General features: G+C 45.1%; 1 protein-coding gene across 5 annotated transcripts in view; it reads right to left on the bottom strand.

Annotated features, from left to right (window-relative positions):
- Positions 1-25,348, bottom strand: part of tspan4a (tetraspanin 4a) — an 81,369-nt gene that overhangs the window by 41,519 nt on the left and 14,502 nt on the right. The window contains exon 2 of one of the 5 annotated variants that reach the window (XM_080191635.1): positions 15,631-15,703. The exons of the other annotated variants lie outside the window; for them this stretch is intronic. The gene's annotated coding sequence lies outside the window, so the exon portion shown is untranslated. The remainder of the gene's footprint in view (positions 1-15,630; positions 15,704-25,348) is intronic. 5 annotated transcript variants of the gene reach the window in all.

Below are 25,348 nucleotides of genomic sequence, written 5' to 3'. Positions count from 1 at the left end.
ACGCACACACACACCCTGAGACAAACACATACACACACACACACACATACATGCATCCACAAAGACATGCACACGCACATGCACTCACTGAGCCACAGTAGCGCATACGCACCCACTGAGACACACACACACACACATACACAAACACCCACCAAGACACACAGACAGACACACACACACCGAGACACACATACAGACAGGCACATGCACACACTCGCACACACACACATGCACCCATCAACACACAAACGCACACCCACACCCACATGCATCGAGACATACTCACGTCCCCACCGGGACACACATACACACATGCACCCACTGAGACACACACACACACATACCCACCAAGACACACACAGACATACCCAGTGAGACACACACACATGCACCCACTGAGACACACACACACGTGCCTGCCAGACACACATGCCCACGTACACGCACACACACGTAGCCACCTGCACACACGTACCTACCAGACACACATGCCCACATACACGCACACACACGTAGCCACCTGCACACACGTACCTACCAGACACACATGCCCACATACACGCACACACACATAGCCACCGAGACACACACACAGAGCAAGACACACGTACACACATGCACCCACTGAGTTGCACACGCACACACACAAACTCCGAGACACACACAAGCACCCACAGATTGCAGTCACACACACACTACCTAAACACACACACAGATGTGCAGTCACCCAGACACACACACATACACACACACACCACCTAGACAAACACACGCACCCACCAAAGACACACACACGCACCCTCCAAGACACACACAAACACCCACATATGCAATCCAGGAGACACACACACACACACGCACTCATTGAGACACATATGCACACTCACCAACACACACACACACACGCACACTCACCGAGATACACACACACCCACCCACCTAAAGTCAGACACATACACACACACCCATCAAGACACAGACACACATACATGCAGCCACCTAGATACAGGCACATGCACCTACATGCACCCACCGAGACACACACACCTGCACCCATCGAGAAACAGACACACATACACACACCCACTGAGACACACACACACACACCCACCGAGACACAGAGACACACATGCACACACACACCCACCAAGACACACACAGACACACATGTTCATCCACCCACCGAGACACACACACAGATATGCAGTCACCAAGATACGCACACACACACAAGCACCCACCAAGGCACACACGTGCATCCACCAAGACACACACACAAACCTACACTGCACAAGACTCACACATACATACATGCAATCAACGAGACACATACACACACCACCGAGACACACATACACATGCACTCACTGACTCACATGCACAAACACGCACACTTACACGCACTCACCGATGTACACACACACACAGACAACCACCAGCACACACACACACACGTTCCCACCGAACACACACATGCATCCAACGAGAACACACACATATTCCCACTGACACACTCACGTGCACCCACCCAGTCCAAAGTTGTGCAGGTTAGGTTGATTGGCCATGCTAAAAATTGCCCCTTGGTGTCCTGAGATGCGTAGGTTAGAGGGATTAGTGGGTAAAATACGTAGAGACATGGGGGTAGGGCCTGGGTGGGATTGTGTTCAGTGCAGACTCAATGGGCTGAAGGGCCTCTTTCTGCGCTATAGGGTTCTATGATTCTATATACACACACTGACGCATAGTCACTGAGACACACACACACGCACCCACCGACACACACGTGCACACCACCAACGCACACAAGCACACATACACACACACACACACACACATACTCCCTCTAGGGGTGCAGGGGGGGTCCGCTGCCACCCTGTGTGAGATCGGTGGGGGAGCAGGGAAGGAGGGGCCTGCCATCAGACTAGGTGGCAGGGTGTGGGGAATAAGGGAGTCAGGAATATTGTAGGGGTGGGGCAATGTCTCTGGGGGCCAGGAGGACGCATTATCCAGCCCAGGTACAATATGGCAGGGAAGCGTTTTTCTATTTTTTTCCTGCACATGTGCAGTTGGAGGCTCTGTTTAGCTCCGCCCACAGGCTTGTGCAGTGTGATTCAGAATCGCTGATATTTTTCAGGCAGAGTTCGTATGGGGGTGCCTGAAAATGGATCTAAAAGTCGAATCTGAAACACTCCCAGTCTCAAGTGTGCCCAGCACTTAGAATCAAAATGTACAATAGGGCCCAGAGACTCTACACAGTTACACAGTGAGTGATCCTTACTCTGCTGAACAAACAGAAACTCCAAACAATTACACAATAAATGTGTTAGCGTTTTGAATATATAAAGCCTGAGTGAGGTTAAAATGAATGTTATATGGAGTGACTGACGTTGTTCTATTCAGCGTATAAGGAAATCGGACAATGCAGATCAACAACAGGACTGATAGCTCCAGATGAAAGGCTGGGATCTATTCTGTGGATGCTCTCATATGTTCCTATCAGAGTGTTTAAAATTAAACACTAACAGTTTAAAACATCAGGAAACTCAGCTTGTGGCTGTTAGTCTCAGGGTTCAGAGATAACATAGAAATCTTTGTGTTGCACTGACAGAGCAAGAAAATGGTCGATCTCAGAGTCTGACATCTGATTGAAAGGCTGAAGATTACTGTGCTGTCAACCTGCTGGCACAAACAGCAGATGTTCCCAGAACACAAATCACCTGCAATGTCTGACATATTGTCAGCTAAATATGTCCTGAGGCGAGGTTAACATTCAACATTGAAACAAGAGCTTTTGAAGAGTCTCCGAGGCTGCTGGATCAAATCCAGTGTGACAATGTCGGACACTGGGCCCAATTCACAGCTGCAAATGGCCAGCACTGGCCTGTCCCAGTCAATGGCTCAAAGAAATGGCTGAGCTATAACCACCACCTAATGGTGCTCTGGGTTCAGCTTACAATGCAGTCTGCATATGTCTGTAGTTCAGGATCCTGTCTGTGTTTTGTGGATCAGGGTCCACTCTCTATGTGCCCATGGATCAGGATCCAGTCTATGTCTCTCTCTGTGGATTAGGATCCAATTTGTGTGCCTCTGCGGACCAGGATCCAGTTTGTGTGTCAGTGCATGAGGATTGTGTGTGTGTGTGTGTGTGTGTGTGCGCGCGCGCGCGTGTGTGTGTGTGCGCGTGTGCGCCAATGGATTGGGATCCAGTCTGTGTGTCAGTAGATCAGAATCCAGTCTGTGTGTCAGACATCAGCATCTCTCTGCAGATCAGGTTCCAGTCTGTATCTCTCTTATGGATCAGGATCTGCCTGTGTATCTGTGGATCAGGATACAGTATGTGTCTGTATTTTGGGATCCAGTCTGTGTGTCCTTTCTGAATTGGGATCCAGCCTCTGTGCGTGTGTGGATCGGGATCCAGTCAGCATGTGCATCTGTGGATTAGGATTCAGTAAGCATGTGCATCTGTGGATTGGGATCCAGTCAATGTGTCTGTGGATTGGGATTCAGTCTTTGTGTCCGTGGATGGAATCCAGATGATGTTTCTGTGGAACAGGATCCAATATGTGTATCTGTGGATCAGGATCCAGTCTGTGTGTCTCCATGGAACAGGATCCAGTCTGTGTATCTGTGGAGCAGGATCTAGTCTGTGTGTGTCTGTTGATCGAAATCTAGTCTGCATGTACTCTGTGGATCGGGATCCAGTTTGAGAGTCTCTGGATCAGGATCCAGTCTGTGTGTCTCTTATGGATCATGATCTGCCTGTGCACCTGTGGATCAGGATCCAGTATGTGTCCATGGAGTGGGATTCAGTCTGTGCACCTGCGGATCAGGATACAGTCCATGTGTCCACATAGGATCCAGCCTTTGTGCATATGTGGATCGGGAGCCAGACAGCACGTGTGACTGTGAATCAGGATGCCGTCTATGTGCCTGTGGATTGCAATCCAGTCCGTGTGCCTCTTTGGATCAGAATCCACCTGTGTGCCTCTGGATCCTATCTGTGGGTTTGTGGATCGGGATCCAACCTGTGAATGTCTGCGGATCAGGATCCAGTTAGTGTGTGTGTCTGTGATCCAGCATGTCTATGGAACTAGATCTGACAACGAATCTGTGGATCAGGATCCAGTCAGTGTGTCCCTCCATGAATCGCAATCCAGCCTTTGTGTCTCTGTGGATCAGGATCCCAGTCTGTCTCACACTGTGGATCTGGATCCAGTATGTGTCTCTGAATCGCAATCTAGTCCATGTGTCTCTTTAGATCAGGATCCACTCTATGTATCTCTGTGGACCAGGATCCAGTCTGTGTGTCAACGGATCAGGAACCAATCTGTTTGTCTAGTAAATCAGGATCCAGTCTGTGTCACTCTGTAGATCAGGATCTATATGTATTTGTGACTGTGGATCAGGATCCATTATGCATGTTTCTGTAGACCGGGATCCAGTCTGTGGACCAGGATCCTGTCTGTGTGTGTCTTGATCAGGATCCAGTCAGCATATCCTCTGTAGATCGGGATCCAGGCAGTGTGCGTGGAACAAGCGGAGAGGAGGATCAAGAGAGAGACTGACTTTAAGTTTTTTGCGGGCATTCTGATTTTTAAAACTTACTCTAAACTTTAAATGGAAGTGGGCCGCTGGGTGTGCTGGGAAGGGTTTTTTTTTAGCGTGCGAAGTATAATAGGGAGACCGCAGTATACAGCAGGCAGCGGAGTGAGCAGGGAGCAGAGTGTGAGCTGTAAGGGCTTTGGCTCACCAGGCTTGGGCGAAAACAGGCAGAGGCAAGGTAGGTTGTGTTTTTTTCGTTCTTCCAAAACTATAAAGGAAATGGCAAGCATGAGTGAGAGGTCAGTTTGCTGCATTCGGTATCGGATGTGGGAGTTCCTGGAGACAACTTGCCTCCCAGAAGTCCATATCTGTGTCAGGTGCGTGGAACTACAACTCCTGAGGGACCGTGTTAGGGAGTTGGAGCTGCGGCTCGATGACCTTAGTTTACTCAGGGATAATGAGAAATTAATAGAGAACAGTTATAGGCAGGTAGTCACACCGGGGCATCGGGGGGAAGACACGTGGGTCACAGTTAGGAAGGGTAAAAGTCAGAAGGGTGGTGTACCAAAGAGTACCCCAGTGGCAGTCTCCCATTACAGTAAGACAGATGGGAGAGCAGAAGGGAGTCAGCAGTCAGTGGAGGGATCCCCTGTGGTTGTCCCCCTCCAAAATAGGTTTATCGTCTTGGATACTGTGGAGGGGGATGACCCTCCTGGGGTAAACCACAATGACAGATCGCTGACACGGAGTCAGGCTCTGTGGCTCGGAAGGGAAAGAGGAGGATTAAGAGAGCAATAGTGGTGCGGGACGCAATGGTTAGAGGCACGGACAGGCGGTTCTGTGGGCGCGAACGAGACTCCAGGATGGTCGTCTGCCTCCCCAGTGCTGGGGTACTGGATGTCTCTGAACGGATAGGAAGCATATTAAAAAGGGAAGGTAATCAAACAGATGTCATTGTACATATTGGTGAAAATGACGTAGGTAGAAAAAGCAGGGGGATCCTGCGAGAGCAATTCCTGGAGTTGGGTGCGATGCTAAAAGGTAGGGCCTCTAGGGTAGCAATCTCTGGACTGTTCCCAGTGCCTAGTGTTAGTGAGGCTAGGAACAGGGAGATTGTACAATTGAACGCGTGGCTAAAGGACTGGTGCAGTAGGGAGGGTTTCAGATTCATGGATCACTGGTAAGTCTTCAACAGAGGATGGCACCTGTACAAGAAGGACGGGTTACACCCGAACTAGAAGGGCACAAACGTTCTGGCTGGGAGTTTTGCTAGAGTGTTTCGGGAGGGTTTAAACTAATGTGGCAAGGGGGTGGGGTTCAAAACAGTAGGTCAGTTAGCGCAGAGGCTGGGGACGAGCTTGGGGCCAGGGCAAGGTTAGCTAAGAAGAAGAGCATTCTGGAGGAGGATGACCTAAGTGGGCCTGGAGGTCTGGAGTGCATCTGCTTCAGTGCGAGGATCGTAACAGGTAAGACAGACGAACTTAGGGCCTTAATGCTTACACAAAATTTGGATATGGTTGCAGTGATGGAGACTTGGTTAAAAGGAGGACAGGACTGGCAGCTGAATGTTCTGGGGTATAAGTGTTTTAGGCGAGACAGAGGAGGGGCTAAGAGAGGTGGGGGAATAGTGATATTAGTTAGGGAGCATATTATAGCAGACCAGAGGGTGGACAGTTTAGAAGGGTCATGTAATGAGTCACTGTGGGTGGAGCTCAGAAACAGGAAAGGCGCAGTCACTATGCTGGGGGTATACCACAGGCCACCCAACAGCCCGCAGGAAGTGGAGGAACGGATATGTAAGGACATTCTGGATAGGTGCAGAAAAAATAGGGTTGTTGTAGTGGGAGACTTTAATTTCCCTGGTATAGACTGGAAAGCGCTTAGGGCTGGGGGTCTGGGTGGGGAGGAATTTGTGAAATGTGTACAGGAAGGTTCTTTGGAACAATATGTAAATAGCCCAACTAGAGAGGGGGCTATACTGGACCTAGTACTGAGTAATGAGCCTGGTCAGGTCATCAAAGTTTCAGTAGGGGAACATGTGGCAAATAGTGACCACAATTCTGTTAACTTTAGGATAGTACTGGAAAAAGATGAGTGTTGTCCTACAGGTAGGGTGCTGAACTGGGGGAAGGCTAACTGTAGCCTGATTAGGCAGGAATTGGTGGCCGTTGATTGGGAGAGGCTGTTCGAGGGTAAGTCCATGTCTGGCATCTGGGTGTCTTTTAAGGAACAGTTGATAAGGCTTCAGGACAGGCATGTGCCTGTAAAAAAGCAAGATAGGAAAGGTAGGATTTGAGATAACCAGGGATATTGAGGATCTGATCAAAAAGAAAAGAGAGGTGTACATTTGGTCCAGGCAACTGAAAATAGACGGAGCGCTGGAGGAGTACAGAGAAAGTAGGAAAGAACTCAAACGGGGAGTTAGAAGGGCAAAAAGAGGTCACAAAATGTTCTTGGCAGACAGGATTAAGGAGAATCCTAAGGCATTTTATTCATATGTTAGGAACAAAAGAGTTATCAGAGAGGAAAAAAAAATCGGATCTCTCAGGGACAAAGGAGGGGAATTATGCTTAGAACCCAAGGGAATAGGGGAGATCCTAAATGAATACTTTACATCAGTTTTCACAAAGGAGAGGGACGTGTTGACTGGGAGTGTCTCAGAGGGATGTGTTGACCTGTTAGAGAGAATCTCCATTACAAGGGAGGAAGTGTTAGGTTTTTTTTTAGGGAACTGACAAATCCCCAGGGCCTGATGGCATCTATCCTAGACTGCTCAGGGAGACAAGAGATGAAATTGCTGGGCCTCTGACAGAGATCTTTGCCTCTTCATTGGACACAGGCGAGGTCCCAGAGGATTGGAGGATAGCGAATGTGGTACCGTTATTTAAGAAGGGTAGCAGGGATAACCTGGGTAATCGGTGAGCTTGACATCCGTGGTAGGGAAGTTGTTGGAGAGGATTCTTACAGATAGGATGTATGCACATTTAGAACGGAACAATCTCATTAGTGACAGACAGCACGGTTTTGTAAGAGGCAGGTCGTGCCTTACAAATTTGGTGGAGTTTTTTGAGGAGGTGACAAAAATGGTGACGAAGGAAGGGCCGTGGATGTCCTCTATATGGATTTCAGTAACGCGTTTGACAAAGTCCCTCATGGCAGGTTGGTGAAAAAGGTTAAGGCTCATGGGATACAAGGAGAGGTGGCTAGATGGGTAGAGAACTGGCTTGGCCACAGGAGACACAGGGTATCAGTCAAAGGGTCTTTTTCTGGCTGGAGGTCTGTGACCACTGGTGTGCCACAGGGCTCCATACTGGGACCTTTGCTACTTGTGATATATATAAATGATTTGGAAGAAGGTGTAACTGGTGTGATCAGTAAGTTCGCGGATGACACAAAGATGGCTGGACTTGCTGATAGCAATGAACATTGTCGGGCAATACAGTAGGATATAGATTGGCTGGAAAATTGGGCGGAGAAATGGCAGATGGAATTTAATCTTGATAAATGCGAAGTGATGCATTTTGGTAGAACTAATGTAGGGAGATGTTGTACAATAAATGGCAGAACCATCAAGAGTATAGAAACACAGAGGAACCTAGGAGTGCAAGTCCACAAATCCTTGAAGGTGGCAGTACAGGTGGAGAAGGCGGTGAAGAAGGCATATGGTATGCTTGCCTTTATAGGATAGGGTATAGAGTATAAAAGCTGGAGTCTGATGTTGCAGTTGTATAGAACGCTGGTTAGGCCACATTTTGAATACTGCAGGGACGTGGAGGCTTGGAGAGAGTGCAGAGGAGGTTTACCAGGATGTTGCCTGGTATGGAAGGTCTTAGTTATGAGGAGAGAGTGGGTAAACTGGGGTTGTTCTCTCTGGAAAGACGGAGAATGAGGGGAGACCTAATAGAGGTGTACAAAATTATGAAGGGCATAGATTGGGTGAACAGTCGGAAGCTTTTTCCCAGGTCGGAGGTGACGATCACGCGGGGTCACAGACTCAAGGTGAGAGGGGTAAGGTATAACTCCGATATCAGAGGGACAATTTTTTACACAGAGGGTGGTGGGGGCCTGGAATGCACTGTCAAGCAGGGTGGTGGAGGCAGACACGCTGGGATCATTTAAGACTTACCTGGATAGTCACATGAGCAGACTGGGAATGGAGGGATACAAACGAATGGTCTAGTTGGACCAATGAGCAGCACAGGCTTTGAGGGCCGAAGGGCCTGTTTCCTGTGCTGTATTGTTCTTTGTTCAGTGTGTATGTCTGTGAATTGGGACCCAGTCAGAGTGTGTGTCTACGGATCAAAATTCAGTCTGAGAGTCTCTGGATCAGGATCCAGTCTTTGTGCCTGTGGGTCCTGTCTGTGTGTTTGTGGATCAGGATCCAAACTGTGTGTATCTGTGGATCAGGACCAAATCTGTGTGTCTGTAGAAGAGGATCCAGTCTTGTGCCTCTGCAGATCAGGATCCAGCCTGTCAGTCTCCACGGGTCAGGATCAGTCTGTGCATGTGTCAGTGGACCGGGATCCAGTCTGTGTGTCTCTATGAAACAGGATCCAGTCTTCCTCTCTCTGTAGATCAAGGTCTGCGTGTGTCTCTGCACATCAGGATCCAGGTCTGCATGTGTCTCACTGTGTGGTCTGAGTGCTGCAATCTCTCTCTATTCAGCCTTTTATCCTGTTGACTGTTGATTGCTCTCATTGTTGGCTCTGTGTCTCTGGTGTTACGAAACAAATGATGAGTATTGTTTTCTGGTATCTCATTAGGGGATTACAGTATTTCTTATCAGCTAAAGCCCAGGCTGTGCTGTGGCAGGATAATCAGTGAGGATTATAAGCTCTGAAATAGTTTAAACTCTATAGGGGGAGTTTGAGCTGATTAAAGCTTGGTTGATACCATTCTTTCGATGTGTCCACAGTAAAGTGATGGGGTAGGTAACAGCAAGGCCTGAGACTCCACCATTGCTTATTCCTCTCTCTCTCACTGTCATCCCTTCCTGTCAGACATTTTCCCCAAAGTTAACCCTGAATTATCTATTTGTTTGAGTGTATTTAGCATGACCAATAAATTTAACCTGCACATCTTTGGTCTGTGGGAGGAAACCAGAAAACCCACGCAGACTCAGGGAGAACTTGCAGACTCCATACAGTCATCCAAGGTCAGAATCAAACCCTAGTCCCTGGAGCTGTGTGGCAGAAGTCCTAACCACTGTGCCACATTGCTGCCCATACAAAGCACCCAGGTAACCTCTCCCCTCCCTGATGTGTTGCAGTGTCTGCAGCTCAGCCTCTAGCTCAATCACTCATTCACCAAATCCACAAGCTCACATTGTGACTAGCTGCTAACTTTGAGCTGGCTTGCTTTGTACGCTTAGCAAGATTATCCCTATTTACACCAACTGAAAGTCTACAAAGATGAATCAGCATTGCTGGCAAGTGAACACAGTTCAAACTGATTAACTAATTGTAGCTGCATCTCTTATAGAGAGGCATTTATCCCTGACTAAGATGGAAAGAAAATTAACATGAACAGTAAATTTTAATTAAATTCTAAATGCAACCTAGACTAGATTTTGGGAGGAGATTAATCTTTAAGCTTAACAGTTAAAATCCCCTTATACACTAAATTCCCCAGTTCACTCAGTGACCAGCTACTGTCTTCACGCCACACAAGTGCTAGTCAATAACCATCTCCAATGTGATGTTTGGAGATTTTTTAAAATTCATGCTAACAGCCTTAAGTAGTGTCATTGTCGGGATGAGAAACAAAATGTGGGCAGGTCAGGTGACAGGGATTTTCATTTTAGTTTTGTTGTGGCTGCAGCGTTAGAGGCAGTCTTTAGAAGCAAGTTGGAAAAGAAGTCTCTTTCTCTCTCCTTTCACTTTGAAAGTTTACCAGTTAGCTGAAAGAAAGGTTTGTTGTCATGCTACAGCAAAGAATCTGTGCTCCAGAGTTTTGGGGAGCTAATCTGACTACAAGATCAATCTGACTTTCAAGATCATTTGAAATCAGTATTCAATTCAGGGAACTGGATTCCAGGATCATGGGAATTTTAGCCTGTACAGTGATACATCTGTGTAAAAGGTTTTGTTTATTGAATATTGGTCTTGATTAGAACATTTGATATGCATTGGTGAAGGGTTATATTGTATTATGGTGATTTGATTTTGATTTGTTATTGTCACATGTGTTAAGAAACAATACTTTTCACTGTATGTTGTGTGCTATACAGACAAAGCATACTGTTCATAGAGAAGGAAACGAGAGCTTACAGAATGTAGTGTTACAATCATTGCTCAGGTATACAGAAAGATCAACTTAATGCAAGGTAGGTCCATTCAAAAGTCTGACAGCAGTCGGGAAGAAGCTGTTCTTGAGTCAGTTGGTATGTGACCTCAGATTTTTGTATCTTTTTCCCAACGGAATAAGGTAGAAGAGAAAATGTCCAGGGTGCATGGGGTCCTTAATTATGCTGGCTGCTTTGCTGAGGCAGCGGAAAGTGTAGACAAAGTCAATGGATGGGAGGCTGGTTTGCGTAGTGGTTGTTAATGATTAATGTTCTTGCTAATTTTCTTACTATATATGTTAACTATATTCTTAAATAAATATTGCATGATAAAAGCTCTCGAGTGGATCTTTTGAATCACATTTATGTGAAACATCTCATGCTTATCCTAGCCAAATTAAAAACTTATGATTCAGGCGGTCTTCATAAAACACTTTGGAGTTTCTAACCTGAACCATAACGCCAACAACAGAGGATCTAACAATCTCCCCCTTGATATTCAATGACATTACCATCGCTGAATCCCCCACTATCAACATTCTGGGGATTTCCATTGACCAGAGACAGAATTGAACTAGCTATAATATCAATACTGTGGTGAGAAGACCAGGTCAAAGACCAGGAATTCTGCATGAGTAACTCACCTCTTGATTCCCCAAAGCCTATCCACCATCTACAAGACCCACATGCCTGGATGAGTGCAGCTCCAACAAAACTCAAGAAACTCGACATCTTCCAGGATAAAACAGCCCATTTGATTGCTATCCCTTCCACAAACATTCACTCCCTCCACTGAAGAACAGTGACAGCCTTGAGTTTGATCTACAAGATGCATTGTAGGAAATCACCAAGGCTCCTTTGACAGCAGCCTCCAAACACACAATCTCTGTTGGAAAGGATAGCAGGTTCCTAGCAACACCAGCAACTGGAAGTTCCCCTCAAACTCATTCACCATCCTGCCTTGGAAATATATTGCTGTCGGTCCATTGTCACTGGGTCAAAATGTCTCCCTAACAGCACAGTGGGTATGCCTACATCTCAGGGACTGCAGCAGTTCAAGAAGGCAGCTCACCATCACTTACTCAAGATCAATTAGGGATGGGCAATAAATGCTGGTCTAGCCAGCCACACCCAGATCCTCAGTATGAATGATAAAGAAATTCCTCCAAAATGTGCTCTCTCCTTCTCTCCCTTTGCTCACATCTGGCTGTGGCAGGCTCTGTGTGAGACTGTGAAGGGAGTCGATGCAATTCTTACTCCTTGAGATATTGAGGATTAAATCACCTTTCTACCTGCATAAAACTTGGATGAATATCAGGCAGTCTTTCACAATGGACACCTGGTCCACCCGCGTCATAGCCTCTCATGGCGAGTTGAAAATCTTTGTGTGTTTGGTGACAGAACATGGGTCTATCCAGCATTTCCTTCCTCTGTTGAATGCCCTGTGCTCAGCAAGGTAAGACCTGCTGCCAAACTGACCAGCCATCCCGTTTACCAATCCCCCGGAGCCACATTATCAACTATCCTCGGGTTAGACTGTAAGCAACTTGCTCAGGCTCAAAAGGAGCTTTTCCTTTCACTATGTGTCCAATTAACAAAACTTTCACCTTCTAAACCCCCGACTACTCACCATATCTTCAAAATGGCGCGAGTAAAAACTGTTACAATCTTTGAGAATGAAGAGAAATTAAATCCTGTGTAGCATTTGATGCTCTGTCTGGATTACCATCAATTCTATCTGATTTCACAATTTATTTATCCCCATTCTCAAATCTTATATCCTGCATTCACTCACCTCATCCAGTTTGATTTTTTTTTACAGAATGCAGTCAGCTTTCCATTAAGTGCTGATCTGAATTCGTGTCCACACAGCTCAGTCTGTGGGGAAATAAGCTTCATGTCCCTTCTCTTGCTCGGAGCTGCTTTCCATGTCTGTGTTCCCTAGTTTTACATGCAGTTTAACTACACTAATCCTCTTCCATCTGTTACATTATTCATTTTCTTCTGCAGTTTTTAGAGCACTATTCTTAAGATTTATTATACAGTATAACAAATTCCCAATTCTACAGGAAAAGTCAAACACAGCCTTACACAAAACTCTCTACCATCGCCACCTCCACCCCAACCCTCCCCACAACCACATCCTCCCCCCTGCCCCCAGCCCCTCTACCCCTGCTCCAGTCTGTTCTGCAGTTCCATTCAATCGTGGCTGATGGTGATTTTCCGTTGACCACCTCCTTGTCTTGACATCTTTTTGGGGACGAGGATCCAGATTTTCACTACCGTTCCAACGTTGGCCGTCATCCTTTAAAAGCTCAAGGTTTATGGTGATGGCCCAATGCCCAATTAAGGAGTGCATGTCTCTATAAACCTTGTCAGCTGAATCAGTTAGATCATCCCCTAATCCATTACACCCATGGAAATATAGAGCCTGACTCTGCTAGCTATTCTTTACACTTCAACTCATATTGGCCCCAACATCTGAACAGCATGGAAACCATCAAACCCATGGGAGGAGACATCAGTGAAAGATAGCTGGAAAAACATAGAGAGGGGGCGGGGACAGGGGCGCAGGGGGAGGGGGAGGGTCCATGGAAGAGGATACAAAGGGAGGAGCCAGGGAGCAACAGAGTCCTTAGTCCCCGAATCTCCTCACTGTTGCTGATGGGAATCCCCCAGCTAGAGGTTGCCCAGAAGCTTGATTTGTAATATAGCTTCACCAGGTGGAGCTTTGCTCTCTTATTTACCAGAAAGAAGTCTCACAACACCAGGTTAAAGTCCAACAGGTTTATTTGGTAGCAAAAGCCACTAGCTTTTGGAGTGCTGCTCCTTCATCAGGTAAGTGGGATTACAGTTCACAAACAGGGCATATAATGACACAAACTCAATTTACAAAATAATGGTTGGAATGCAAGTCTTTACAGGTAATCAATTCTTAAAAGGTACAGACAACGTGAGTGGAGAGAGCATTAAACACAGTTTAAAGAGGTGTGTATTGTCTCCAGACAGGTCAGTTAGTGAGATTTTGCAAGCCCAGGCATGTCATAGGTTACAGATACTGTGACAATGAACCCAAGATCCCAGTTGAGGCCATTCTCATGTGTGTGGAACCTGGCTAGCAGTCTCTGCTCAGCAAGACTCTGTGTTGTGTGTCGTGAAGGCTGCCTTGGAGAACGCTTACCTGAAGATCAGAGACCAAATCAGTGTTCCCAACAGGAAGAGAACACTCTTGCCTGGTGACTATCAAGTGGTGTTCATTCATCCATTGTCGCAGTGTCTGCATGGTCTCCCCAATGCACCATGCCTCGGGACATCCTTTCCTGCAGCATATTAGGCAGACAATGCTGGCTGCGTTGCAAGTATATATATCTTGTACCTGGTGGATGGTGTTCTCATGTGAGATGACGGCATCTGTGTCGATGATCCGGCATGTCTTGCAGAGGTTGCTGTGGCAGGGTTGTGTGGTGTCATGGTCACGGTTCTCCTGAAGGCTGGCTAGTTTGCTGCGAACAATGGTCCGTTTGAGGTTGTGCGGTCATTTGAAGACAAAAAGTGGGGGTGTGGGGATGGCCTTGGCAAGATGTTCATCTTCATCAATGACATGTTGAAGGGTCCGGAGAGGCCTCGTTCCAACAAGACCTCTTCACCACACAAGGCCTTCAACTGATGCTATACACTAGTTACATCGATGACATTTTCTTCCTTTGGACACATGGTGAACAATTACTAAAACAACTATATGGTGCCATCCCACCATCAGACTCACCATGGACTACTCTCCGGAATTGGTTGCATTGTTGGACACATGCATTTCCATCAAAGACAGTCACCTTGGCACTTCATTATACCACAAGCCCACGGATAACCTCACAATGCTTCACCTCTCCAACTTCCACCCTAAACACGTTAAAGAAACCATCCCCTATGGACAAGCCCTCCATATACACAGGATCTGTTCAGATGAGGATCTGTTCTGCACACGAGGACGGTCTCAACCACAATCTTGGGTTCATGTCATGTCACATCATGTATGACGTGATAGCATCACACTATCACATGATGGTTAACCACAACTTGCCTGGGCTTGCAAAATCTGTCCAGTCTGGAGACAATACACAGCTCTTTAACCTGTGCTTAACCATCTCTCCACTCACATTGTCTGTGCTTTTAAGATTTGATTACCTGTAAAGACTCGCATTCCAACCATTATTTTGTAAATTGAGTTTGTGTCTGTATATGCCCTTTTGTGAACTGAAATCCCACTCACCTGATGAAGGGGCAGCGCTCCAAAAGCTAGTGGCTTGTGCTACCAAATAAACCTGTTGGACTTTAACTTGGTGTTGTGAGACTTCTTACTGTGTTTACCCTGGTCCAACACCAGGATCACCACATCATTCCTTATTTACCAGCCATTGGAGCATGGTGTGTGGCAATGCCCACTAAATGGACAGTGATGGAGTGGATAAGATAATAACATCCAGTCAGCCATCTGTTCTCTTGATGCATATGGAGCAGGCAGAGGTCAATCTAGTCCTTCCCTTTACACATTAGTGAATATTATTCTATTTGGAATGGCTGGGAATAAGGATAGACGGCCTGACCTCTATTCCACAGGGAAGATCATTGCAGACTGGAATTGTTGCACTGCAATATTACCTGTACAGTCCATTCACCTGAGAACTTGCCCTCCTATGTGTGGTGGGGCTCCATTCACCTCCAGTCAGAGAGCTATGGCCCAACATACAACAAACCTCAAATCAACAAAAAACAGAGAGAAGCTCCATTCAATCACTTCCTGTCATTACCTTGGTCCATGCTGTTAGATTGCTGACTCTGGGTTATCCCCGAGTATTCCCGAATTCAGTAAGGATGGAGTTCCTGAAAAACGTTGACAACAATTCAGGGTAAACTTAAATGGAGCATTAATAAACTGATGTGGTTTAGGTTTTCTTTGAAGACTTTCTTCTTGTTACCAGACTAAGGACTCTGTTGCCTCCCCTGCATGACCGCACCCCCCCCCTCCCTCATGTGACCAAAGATAATGCAGTCTGAGGAAAAAGAGCTGGGAATTTGGAGATTGAGATGGGAAGATGAAGATGGGAAAATCCTCGGGAGGATCTCTGTTCATCGCTGCTGATCTTTGAGCATCCTACACAATAACATCTGAATTGCTTGGAAACAGGCCAGTTGATTCCCTTGAGGTGAACCCCATTAATCCTCTTTGAGCCCCTTCCCTTCCGCCAGCTCTCGCTTTCTTTAAATTGCTCACTCAGGCATTTGTGTGACATTACTGTTGCTTGCTGCTTCTCAGCACAGCCCCGGGTATTGTCCAGGTTTGCTGCATTTCGACATGAACTGCTTCAGTATCTGAGGAGGTGTGAGTAGTGCTGAACATTGTGCAATTATCAGTGAAAATCCCCACTTCTGACCTCATGATGGAAGGAAGGTCATTGAAGAAGCAGGGAAATGTTTAGCAGGATAGACAGCCCCATCTATTCAATGTGGAACAATCTTTCAGGACTGTGAAGGCACGCACAGTTTCAGGATCCTTTTTCTGGTTGAAAAATAGAATGAAATCTTGGTTTACAATTGTAATGAGGGCTGGGTAATCACTGCCTAATGGATTGCAAGATTTCCCTCATAAATTGGTACCAATAACTATCACTGCTATTTGAAATCATCCATTTACAAATTCCAGAACATTCTACAACCTCACAAAGCTCTGCGTGAAAACCTTTCACATCCTAAATCTCTGCTATTGAATCTTGTACCTGACTCCTCCACAACCCTAATCAGCCAATGCACATTCAATAAAAGGTCATTTCTGACACAAACGTGGTGAGGCCAAAATACAAAGTAAGACCGTGAAGTGTGAAATCAGACATGAGAAGGTATCTGAATCCATTTCACTCTGGACTGCTGTTGTGATGATTTTGTGAAGATACCTGGGCAGATGAGCCATGATGATAGCCAGGGTGAGTTCAGTCTGGACTGAGTAAAGTGGAGATGGTACAAATTGAAATCGCAGCCTTCTCTCCTTTGACAGGGTTTCAGTAGCTATGGTTGGACCTGGCTGTGAGACAAAAGGAGGCAGTGGGGGAAACAGTTTCCCACCACTTACTGCCTGGAATCACACAAGAAGAATGGCCATAAGAGAGAGAAAGAATATGTAAGACAGCAATGACGCAACACACTCCAGAAGAGGGAGAGTACGAATGAGTTTCAGAAACACAACAATGATTTATCATTTTCAGTTGAAATGGATGAATTCAAATAGCAGTGATAGTTATTGGTACCAATTTATGAGGGAAATCTTGCAATCCATTAGGCAGTGGTTACCCAGCCCTCATTACAATTGTAAACCAAGATTTCATTCTATTTTTCAACCAGAAAAAGGATCCTGAAACTGTGCGTGCCTTCACAGTCCTGAAAGATTGTTCCACATTGAATAGATGGGGCTGTCTATCCTGCTAAACATTTCCCTGCTTCATCAATGACCTTCCTTCCATCATGAGGTCAGAAGTGGGGATTTTCACTGATAATTGCACAATGTTCAGCACTACTCACACCTCCTCAGATACTGAAGCAGTTCATGTCGAAATGCAGCAAACCTGGACAATATCCGGGGCTGTGCTGAGAAGCAGCAAGCAACAGTAATGTCACACAAATGCCAGACAATGAGCAACTCCAACAAGAGAGAATCTAACCATTACCCCTTGACATTACCATCTGTCAACATCCTGGGGTTGCCATTAACCTAAACCTGAAATGGACTAGCCATATGAATACTGTGGCTGCCAGAACAGGTTAAAGACTGGGAATATTATGATGAGTAACTTACCCCCGACTTCCCAAATTCTGTCCGCCATCTATAAGGCACAATCAGGAGTGTGATGGAATATTCTTGACTTGCTTGGATGAGTGCAGCAGCACCATCAAAACTCAAGAAGCTCAACATAAGGACAAAGTAACCCACTTAACTGGAACCCTATCCACCACCTTCTATAGTCAGTCTCTCCACCACCAACAAACAGAGGCAGCCGTGTGTAGCACCTACAAGGTGCACTGCAGGAACTCACCAAGGTTCCTTTGGCAGCCCTTCCAAACCCACTACCACCTAAAGGACAAGAAATTAGATACCAGGGAAAACCACCACCTGGAAGTTTCCCTCCAAATCACCAACCATCGTGACTTAGAAACATATTGCCATTCCTTTACTGCTGCTGGGTCAAAATCCTGGAATTCCCTCCCTAACAACACTGTGGGTGTACCTACACCACTGGGACTGCAGTAGTTCAAGAAAGTCACCTTCTCAAGGATGGGTAATAAATACTGTGATATCCATATTCTACCAATGAAAAATAATTGAAAAGTCAGGCATTTGTGAGGAGAGTTATCAATTTGTTAAAATGAGACCAGTTCTATATAGATTTAACTCAACATCAGACAATACATGCTTTGTAACAAGCTCTTAAACTACTCTTACTTGACACAAAAGTTCAGTAAACTATGCCTACACATTTGAGGTTTACCCAGTTGACGCAGGGTAAATCCAATAGCGATATGTTTGCCAGTTGTATTAACCAGGGCATCAACTGTGGAGAATTGTGTGAACTAATGTTAGTGTCAATTATCATAGTGGCTAATTTAATCGCAAAATATCTCCAGAATTTTAGAAAGTTTCAAAAATCTCTCAGTCAATTGATGGAATACTCCAGAGAACATAACCCATATTAACTATACAGTGCAGGAGACAATTCACAGAATCAACTGGGACATGAGACACTCACAACTCACTAGAAAAAAAACAGCTCAATCAAATATTCCACTGCTGCTACTGTTCATTGTTGGTGGAGGGATTGGATGTTTGTGAGCGGGGTGCCAATCAATGGCTGCTTTGTCCTGGAAGGTGTCGAGCTTCTTTAGTGTTGTTGGAACTGCATTCACCCAGGTAAACGGAGAGTATTCTATTCCATGCCTAACTTGTACCCCACAGGTTTTTGGGAATCAGGAGCTCAGTTAATTATCACAGGATTCCTAGCCTTCAACCTGATCGGATAGACACAGTATTTATATAGATAGTCCAGTTCAGTTTCTGGTCAATGCTAACCCCAGGATATTGGTAGTGGAAGATTCAGTGATATTAATGTCATTGAATGTCAAGGGGTCATGGATTAGATCTTCTCATGTTGGAGATGGTCATTGTCTGGCACTTGTGTGGAGTGAATGTTATTTGCCACTTGTCAACCCAAGCCCAGATGAGTTTGCAGTTTTTTTAACATCTGCTGTGAATTGGTCCTTTGAAAGTTGGATTAACCCTCTGGGGCTTCACAGTCCTGGAACCTTCCAAAAAGCCTCTGGAGGAACAGAGACAGAAACACACTACCTTCATCCACCACCTTCTAACAGCAGTTCACACAAAACTGAATTTCCTATTCCAGTGAGGGGAAAACAAGAGATACTGCTTTCTGTCTCAAACCAAAACCTCACCAGGGAAAATGAAATTAAAATCTGGACTTTTCTGTGAAAAAAAACTGTCTCCAAGCATCACCTGACCTTTCAATCATCCCCAAATCAAGGTCCACTCAACAACTGCCAAAACTATAAAACCCCAGAATATTGCATTAGTCTAGGTTACAATCAACACGATATCAATCATACTGCCTCAGTAACAATTACAGGACACCGGTTACAGACATCTCACCATCAATAACATTGTAGAAAGGAACATGATTAACGTACACTTTTTAAAGGCAGAGCATCATCATACCTCCAACCACCACAACCATCTTCCTTTGTGCCAGGTACGACTAACCAGCAACGAGTTTTTCCCTGACTCACATTGACTCCAGTTTTATTCAGGCTCCTTGATGCTAATATTCGGTCAAATGCCGCCTTAAAGTCAAGGGAAGGCACTCTCACCTCTTTAATTAAAAGATTTGACTATTGGTGAGCAGGTGATTGCTGAGTTAGTGCCATATGATAGCACTACCAATGTCATCTTCCATCAATTTACTGATGATTGAGATTAGACCAAAAGGGTGGTAATTGGCCAGATTGGATTTGCCCTGTTTCTTATGTGCAGGACGTACCTGGGCAATTTTCCACATTGCCAGAAAGATACCAGTGTTATAACTGTACTGGAAATGCTTAGCCAAAGGTGCTGCAGGTTCTGAAACACAACTCAGCAGGGCTATTGCTGGAATTTTCTCAGGGCCCATTGACTTTGCAGTATCTAGTCAATTAACTATTCACCCTCCTTCACCACTGCTCTCCGACTGACCGTTTCCTTCCTATTTCTGACTGCTCCCTCTCTCTCCTGCTTTCTTCTGCATTTTCTGACCACTCCCCCTCATCCTCTGACCCCTCTCCCTCGCCCTCTCTCTGACCAGCATCTGTTAATTCCTGTATTCTGCACACTGCATCAACATCTGTACCATGAACACTACACCAACATGTTAGATCCTGCATCCCATACACTGCAGCAATATCTGTTCAATCCTGCATCTTGTAATCTACAAAACCTGTTAAAGCCAATGGGGCTTTCAGGAGAACCTACTTCACTGAGAGATTGGTCAGAATGTGGGGCTTGCTACCACTGGCTAAGGGGCATTGTAAATGTTTTCAAGGGGGAGCAGGGGGGTGGGGGGGGGGTGGGATGATGTATATGAGGGAAAAAGAAATAGATGGCTAGGGTAAGAGAAGTAGGATGGTGGGAGGCTTAACTGGAGCAGAAAACACTCGATAAGGACCAGTTGGGCCAAACTCCCAGTTTCTGTACTGTACATTCAACGTTTTTTTTTACAAACTCTTCTAAATTACCACTTACTAAAATTGACCAGGTAGGTTTGTGTGTTTTTTTTTATCTGTTCAGGGATTTGGGTGTTGCAGGCTGAGCCATATGCATTACCCATCTCTAATTATCCTTAAACCGCGTGGTCTGCCAGGCCATTGCAATGAGTCTGGAGTTACATTTAGGCCTGACCGGAGAAGGATGGCAGATTTCCTTCCCTAAAGGACATTAAGTGAACCATATAGGTTTTTACAACAATCAACAAGAGTTTTATGGTCATCATTCGACCTTTAATTCCAGATTTTATTGGATTGAAACTTTATCTGCTGTGGTGGGATTCAAAGAGCATTATCCTGGGTCTTTGGATTATTAGTCCAGTGACAATACCACCGCCTCCCTAGAGAGAAGTGGTAAGTCTCTGATGAGGTTTGACCTGTCAGAGAGGCTGTGTCATGAAGATAATTGAGGAGTGGCATTGAGATTGAAGGGAGAGTCAGTCTGTCAACAAGTTCAAAGAGTCTAAAATATTGGTGAGTCTTTGACAAAGCTGTGTGAAATGTTTGCTTATTCATGGCTTACCAGTACTGTGAAACTGATTTATTACTGTAATACAGAATTACTGATCACAGAGCTAACAGTCTGAGGAACACTCATTCACTGGTATGAATGTGAGCCATCTTTGACCTCAGCCACAGCTGTGCAATCCAGAGCTCTGCTGAATTCAAACCCTGCTATCACCACCAAATTTAATAAACTGATAACTCTGGGTAAACAGCAGCTGGTTCCAAGACCACCCAGGTCACTAATAGCCCTCAGTATGAGGGGACAAACAGCTCATAACCCACATGTGACCCCAATGCCACACTATGTCCACAATCCTGGCATGGCAGGTGGAGAGGGGTGTAAATTTGGGTGCCATGCCATTGCCTATGTGTTTCAGCCCATCCTCACAGTTATTTCACCCATAGTGGGGGAGGTATCAGGCCTGCCCACGGGCCATTTGACATCATCAAAATGACCAATTTATGGTCACTGAAGTGTCTCCTCCTGCCATCCTGTCATCTTACTGCTGATGGGGAAGCTGGTACCAAGGATTCAGGATGTCAAATAGAACTTGGGCTGGGATGGGTGGTAATTCCTTCTGGTCATACACCTTGTGTGGCAAAAAATATTTGTGCCACAGATTGTGTCAGACAATGACCATCCCAAATAACAGAAAATCCAACTATCATCCCTTGATATTCCACAGTATTACCAACACTGAATCCTACATCATTAATAGCCTCCTTCAACAGCAACTTCTAAACCAGCGACCTCTACCATCTAGAAGGACAAGAACAGCAGATACAGGGAACACCACCACCTGAAGGTTCGCCTCCAAGTCACTCACCATCCTTACTTGGAAATAAATTGCAGTTCCTTCAGTATCATTGGGTCAAAATCCTGGAATTCCCTCCCTAACAGCACTGTCAGTGTACCTGTGCCACCTGGACTGCAGAGGTTCAATAAGACAGTTCATTATCATCTTCTCATGGGCAATTGGTGAGTTGCTAGTCAATAATAAGGAAATGACAGATGAAATAAAAAAATACTTTGCTTCTTCTTCATGACTGAGGATGCAAAAAACATTCCAGTATTAGTTGTAAACCTAGAAATGAAAGGGAGGGAGGAACTTGGTGAAATTACAATCATAAAGAAAGCAGTACTGAGTAAACCGATGAAGTTGCAGGATGATAAAACTCTAGGACCAGGTGGACTTCATTCTAGGATCTTAAAGTGGCTAAGGAGATAGTAGACATATTGATGTTAATTTTTCAAAATTTGCTAGATACTGTAAAGGTTTAATACACGGGGAAGTAGAAAATATAACCTTTCTATCAAGGGGCAGCACGGTGACTCAGTGGTTAGTACTGCAGCCTCAAGCAGCAGGGACCTGGGTCCAATTCTGGCCTTGGGTCACTATCTGTGTAGAGCTTGCAGTTTCTCCCCACATCTGCATGGGTTTCCTCTGGGTGTTCCGGTTTCCTCCCACAGTCCAAAGATGTGCAGGTTAGGTTTATTGGCATGCTAAATTGACACTAGTGTCAGGGGGATTAGTACGGTAAATATGTGGGGTTATGGGAAAAGGGCCTGGGTGGGATTGTGGTCGATGCAGACTCAATGGACCAAATGGCGTCCTTCTGTACTGTAATGATTCTATGATTCTAAGAAGAGAAGAAGCAGAAAACAGGAAACTATAGACCAATTAGCTTGACATATCTGGTAGGGAAGGTTTTAGAATCAATCAGTAAAGAGGAGAAGAGTCAACATGGTTTTGTGAAAGCAAAGTCATGTTGCATCAATTAATTGGAATTCTTTGAAAATGTAAAATGGACTGTGGATAAAGGGGAGCCTGTAGATGTTCTGAACTTAGAGTTCCAGAAGGCATTTGATAAGGTGTCACATCAAAGATTATTACAGAACATAAAAGCTCATGGTGTAGGGGTGACATATTAGCCTGGATAGAAGATTGGCTGGCTGGCAGAAAAGAGATAAGCATAAATTGGTATTTTTCAGATTGACACAATGGAATGAGTGAATTTCTTCAGGGGTCTGTTCTGGGGCCTCCACACTTAATAATTTATATCAATAACTAATGAGGGGAGGAAAGACATGGTAGCTAAATTTGCAGAGACAACGTTTAGTAGGAAAGTGAAGAGGACATAAGGAGGTTGCAGACAGATGGATCGTAACATGCAAGAGGAGAAGTAAGACATTCAGCCCATCATGTCTGCTCTGCTAGTCAAAGAGATTAGGACTGATCTGATATAATCTTCAACTCCATTTTCCTACATTGTCCCATAACCTCTTACTCCCTTACTGATTAGATATGTGTTTAACTCAGCCTTGAACAAACAGGATGGGTCAGTGGGCAAAAATCAGGCAGCTGGAGTGTAATGTGGGAAAATATAAAGTTCCGCATTTTGGCAGGAGGAATAAAAATCAGAATATTATTTAAACAGAGAATGGCTGTAGAATTCTGAGGTCCAGAGGATCTAGACGTTATAATGCACGTGTCACAAAAAGTTAGTGAGGAGGTACAGCATATAATTAAGGAGGCTATTATTTATTATGAGAGGCAGTGAACATAAAAGTAAGGATGTTATGCTTCAGTTATACATGGCACTGGTGAGATTACATCTCAAATACTATGTGCAGTTTTAGTCTCCTTATTTAAGGAAGGACATAAATGCATTGGAGGTTGTTCAGAGGAGGATTACTAGATTAATATCTGGAATGAGTGAGTTATCTTATGAGGATAGGTTGGACCGATTGGGCATATTTCCACTGGAGTTTAGAAGAGGGAGGGGTGACCTGATTGAAGTAAGAAAATGCCACCGATGTTTCCTGAGGTGGGTGAGTCCAGAACTAGAGTACTGTTTTAAAATTAGGGATCACCCTTGTAGGGCAGAGATGAGGAGAAATTGTTTTGGTGTTGGAGGAAGTTGGTTGAACATTTTTCAGGTAGCATTCAGAGATTCCTGCTGAACAAGGGAATCAAATGTTATTGGGGTAGATGGGAACGTTGAATTCCAAACACAAACAGATCAGCCATGATCTTATTGAATGTTGGAGTAGGTTGAAGGGCTTAATGGCCTTCTCTTGCTCCTATTTCACATAATTAGGGATGGGCAATAAATGCTGCCCTACCATCCCAGGAGCAAATAAAAAATGAGGATGGCAGGATGCGATAAGCTTCAAGACTCTCTCAGTAAAGCTCAGATGTGGTTGCATGGCTGGGAGAGTTAAGGGGAAGAAGATGAAGATGGGTTGAGACCATGGCTGGAATGCCTGAGAAAAGTTGCAGGCAGTTCGGAGGAAGGAGGCACTGGTGATGAGCTCCAGCATGCCTATTCATATCAGAGATTTTTTAATGGGATCGCAAGGTTGATCAAGGGATGTGAAGGCACAAGTGGCCATGCTAATGCTGAGGTCCTGCCAGAGGCAGCTAAACACTTTCAGGGATCATAGAGTCTGCAAGATGAACAGAAGAAAACTTCCACAGACACCCCTTCGAAAAGAACCTAGCCTGGAAACTGCATCATGTGGAGCCCATTCTGTGTGAAGACACAAGACATCCAAAATAGGTGTCAGATCCTCTGTATTGCCAGTAAGTGCCGGCTCTGAAGCCGACAACTACCTTAAAGACCAAGTGCAGCCTCTCTTGTTCTGGTTAACTGTTCAGCTTCTATAGGTTCCAGCAGTACAAAGTGTACATGTCATTAAACATCTCATTTATCTGTATCTAAATCCCTAATGTTTATAAGAGTACACATGGCTTGACAAGGCAGAATTACATACTGGGGGAATGTATGGTTTGAAGTGTTAACCTTGGTAACAGGATTTCTGCTCCTACATAAAAATCTGGGAACCGCAGTAGGCCACTCAGCTCCTCAAGCCTGCTCCACTATTCAATAAGATCATGGCTGATTTAATTTTGATCTCAGCAGCACATTCCTGCCTACCCCTGGTAATCTACCGTCCCCTTGCATCTATGGAATTCACTACCATAGAATGTAGTTGAGGCCAAAATGTTGTGAGATTGCAAGAATAAATTAGATATAGCTCTTGGGGCTAAAAGGATATGGGGGAAGGAAGATCAGGATATTAAATTTGTGATCAGCCATGCTCAAAATGAATGGCAGAGCAGGCTCAAAGGGCCAAATGTCCTAGTCCTGTTTCTAGTTTCT

This window comes from Carcharhinus amblyrhynchos, chromosome 6 (genome assembly GCF_965287045.1).
Source record: "Carcharhinus amblyrhynchos chromosome 6, sCarAmb.v2.hapA, whole genome shotgun sequence".
Classification (NCBI taxonomy): domain Eukaryota; kingdom Metazoa; phylum Chordata; class Chondrichthyes; order Carcharhiniformes; family Carcharhinidae; genus Carcharhinus; species Carcharhinus amblyrhynchos.
The sequence above is the reverse complement of the archived record's forward strand: the minus strand, read 5'-3'. Positions and strand labels throughout refer to the sequence as shown.